The sequence below is a fragment of the Stylophora pistillata genome, chromosome 1 (genome assembly GCF_964205215.1).
Source record: "Stylophora pistillata chromosome 1, jaStyPist1.2, whole genome shotgun sequence".
In the NCBI taxonomy this organism is placed as follows: Eukaryota; Metazoa; Cnidaria; class Anthozoa; order Scleractinia; family Pocilloporidae; genus Stylophora; species Stylophora pistillata.
The window spans coordinates 28,932,164-28,936,058 of record NC_142519.1 but is presented as its reverse complement, the minus strand read 5'-3'; the positions used below and the strand labels follow the sequence as shown (position 1 = coordinate 28,936,058).

Below are 3,895 nucleotides of genomic sequence, written 5' to 3'. Positions count from 1 at the left end.
ACGAGTGAATAAAAATCGTTCAAGCCCTACTCGTGGTATGATGTTTTTATTTCATACATACTGAGATTTGCACTGTGAAGTACGAAGCAAACGACTGTGAAAATACATCGTTCGTCCAAAGACACGAACGGTAGTACTTAAAAATGTAAATCTAAACAAGTATGAAATAATACTAATTATCATACATTACAGTTACTAATTAAGAAAACTCCAAGACAGTCTTTTGCGGATTGTTTAAAAAATAATAATAAAACAATTTTAATTTTTTAAAATAAATTCGGTTTTCGCATGATATCATGGATTATCAAACCTCGTGTCCGTGTTATCTGTCTCGGCCTTTGGCATTGGCAGATAATTCAGACCTCGACTTTGATAATTCATTATCTCATGCTCAACTTCATCCAGTAATTGCTTAATATTCACGCCTTTGGGCAAAGGTGGTTTTCATCTTTCTTCATAAATACCGTCGCGAAGATTATTCTACATGACAAGGGTTTTTTGAAGTCTTGAAATTTTTCATATAGTTTCGTTTGCTATAAGTTACCTATAGACGTTTGAGTCAGGCTTTCCTTCTAATTTTCAAGGTAAGCTCGTCTACATTATAGACCTGAAGCAATCATACGTATGATTTTCCCAGGTAGGACGTTGATGAAGCCAACGGAAGGAACATCCTAACTGGTTATCGTGTTTTGAACAACTTGACCTTCTACTTTCAACTACTACTTAAATTACAATGGAAGTCTCCGGCAAAGAGAGCGGAGAGCCGTGCTTTATATAAACTTAGTAGTCGACAGGTAGCAGATGTGGCAGTTCGTCAGATAAAAATACCTTGAAATCGGTACGCCTGGTCGCAAATGTCTCGCAAAGTCCATGAGCTTTAGGTAAATACGTTCGCTTACTTGAAGTAAGCGAACGTATTTAGTAACATTATTTAGAACAGTAACAAGGATATTTCGTATAGAACAAGTGAATGTTTTTAAATTTTCTTGTCACAAAACTACTACGAGGGTCTCAATGAGGTGAATAGTTCGCCGTAAATGGGCAAAAAATTTAGCCGTTGGGCGTAAAAATTGACAAATTTTAACCAGTAATCGTAAATAAAGTTAACCGTAATTTTTTTACTGGTTACTGCGACGAAAAGAAATCACCCGTTAGCTGTAAAATCAGGGCAAAAATTTTAACTGTCAGCGAAAAAAGCTATTCATCACCCCGTTAAGATCGTCTATTACTGCTGAATGTGAATTTTTGATGTGCCCTTCAGTTAATATCTTAAAAAAGATACTAATCTTACCTGAACGAAACCTTTTCCGCCACCGACCACCATGAATGGAGGAACACTAATATAAGTACAATTTTATGGAATTCGTCAGATTGATTTCTTTGTTTCATTCAATTTGGAAATTCAAATTCGTATGGAGTTAGAGCAATTAGCCTATTTGAACGAATGACAAAATTGACTTAGTCCCAGTTTGTGTATATTTAGGTCTTTCTATTAAGTACTGTTGTGTTAATAACCACCTTCGGGTATACAAAAATTTACATATATCCTTGAGAAAAAAAAACTTCACTTGATTTAAACACCTCATTATCAATGACGAACACATTAGAATTTCCACATGGTCTCTTTTTTTTTCACCTTACTAAGTGTTACTCAGTGAACGAGACATTCTCGGTATCTGCTGCAGGCTGACATGCAAGTCTTACAGTCTTCGAAGTCAAAACAAGACTGCAACATGCATTACAAAAAAAACACCATTCCGTCTAACGCTCCTTTTGTGGCCACGGTTCGTCGGCTCTCAACTCGATAGGCAATTAGTTCTGAATTACTTTAACCTCGTTTGGTGTTTAGTCGGAATAAAAATTACGCATGGATATTTTGTTAGATTTTCCATTTGCAATCAGCATCCTTTTCGTTTCCCAGCGAAATAACCTTTCATCTATCGTTTTGCATTATAGATTTCTTGTCACTCCGTCGCGGCCCATTATAAGAGCAAACTAATGCCTTGGGTAATCCGTCTCCATTGTGGACAAAGGATTGTAAACAAATTACGAAGACTTAAAATGTACTAAGCCGTCTTTTCTTTGTCTTATCTAGATACGTTGCGACAGAAGGAAGCCTCCCCTTCCTAGAATGACTCTTTACGTGTTGAAGCTTTATCGCGACTATCCGTTTCAGTTAAATCCTGCACTTGTTCTGCAGGTCTTGAACTACAGCTTATTGGAATGGTTTGGCTAAAAGTGGAGAAGCTAACTCGTCTTTTCTTTCGATTCGGAAACTCTGCTGTTTCCTTGAACTCGTTACTCCTTTGTTCGGGCGTTGTCTCGTCTAGTTTTTGCAATGAAGTCAGATTGGGCATTGCAGGTACGCTGTGCCTTCTACGAGGCTCTGCCTGAGGTGGTCTGTCATCCTGTATACGTTTTAGATTATGGTAAATAACAGCGAATGAACGTTCCATGTCCCTTGCGTATCTCGTGCTGTCCCTCACTTTCAGCTGGCTTGCACTTCTTGACTTTTTCATCTCTTTCTCTTTAAAGTGAAGAAACTAAAGAACCATCCGATATCAGTAAGTCTTGCTTCTCGTGACCTTACGTAAGCGAGGCATGTTTATTGCTCTCAAACACCCTAAATACGTCTATACTCCCCGCTTTGGCGATTCCTGTGATCGCTGACGCTGAACTGCATTGTTCAGTAACCTCGCTACCAGAATTCCACTCTGGTGGAATGCTATTAATCAGAAGTTCACTGTCAATGTTTCTTATTTGGGGAAGGTAATTTTTTTCATGTGGCACCTTTTTTCTTCACGGTTACCGTATTTAATCCCATCTTGATGACTATCTTGATGTTAATCAGTTTTATAATTATGGTCGACAGAGAAACTTAGAAGAATATTATAATTACAGTGTGGGAGCATAAGATCGTGATCACGGTGCGTGAATAATGGATACCAAAAGAAGAAAACTTGGCGAGGTGCGCTAAAAACTTTTCGCCCATTGAAAAATCTGGTTACGATGTATTTTTTGGGTAAATTTATATGTACATTTAGCATCTCCTTGTTCAAAATATCGGCCATCGAGTAATGAATCGTTATAACGGCTTGAATCCAACCCAGTCAGTCAGTCAGTCAGTCAGTCAGCTTTACGACACTTAGAAGCAAAATTACGATTTTCAAAAAAGACCGTGACTGTCCGTCGACAACTCTCTGAAAGCGATGTGTGGCTTACTCTTGTCGTTTTTTTACAGCTCTTTCTTCCCTTAAGGTGGGGTTTTCAGTACATTGGTTTTCGTTACAAAGGATTTAGACCTTCATTTCATCTCGTTTCAACTTTGCAGGCTATTTGACTATGAGTAGACTAAATGCATACTTCTAACAGTAGGATGTCTTGTTATCGACTGCTGCAGTTTGAGTCGCTCCTTGTTATTGTCGTGCTAATTGGACAAGTATCTATTGTTTTGTTGTGTCTACTGAAATGTTTTGAGGTACAAAACGTTTAAACGGGAGCCCGGCATGGTTGTGTTGGTCAACAAAAAACTTTCCTTCTTGAATAAGTTATATGGATCGAACTGGATGCGGAATTTCTTATGAATTCATTATGAAAAACAGGGGACTGATTTGAGCATGGAAGGTTCCAGAAAAACCGAGTTATTGATGGGCAAAAAAACTTTTCAGTAAATGAGCGTAATCAGCGATAAGCTGTCCCATTGACATCTTGTTTTAGGGCGCAGCGTTGCTAAAACCAAACCCGCACTGAAAAGACTGTGGTAAAAAAGAGTGGGATACAGCTGATACCCATTTAATTAACTTGCCGTAAACGAAACACTATTCATTTTTGAAATAGCTTCTTGTTGACCATAAAAATATTGATGGACAGGCGTCATCTTTCAATCTTCTCGGTC

The 3,895-nt window shown here is 38.1% G+C and overlaps 1 long non-coding RNA gene across 1 annotated transcript; it reads left to right on the top strand.

Annotated features, from left to right (window-relative positions):
• Positions 1-267: 267 nt before the first annotated feature.
• On the top strand, positions 268-2,564 carry LOC148741987 (uncharacterized). Its single transcript, XR_015996668.1, has 2 exons — positions 268-584; positions 2,096-2,564. It is a non-coding gene; the product is annotated as an uncharacterized LOC148741987 (long non-coding RNA).
• Positions 2,565-3,895: the final 1,331 nt, after the last annotated feature.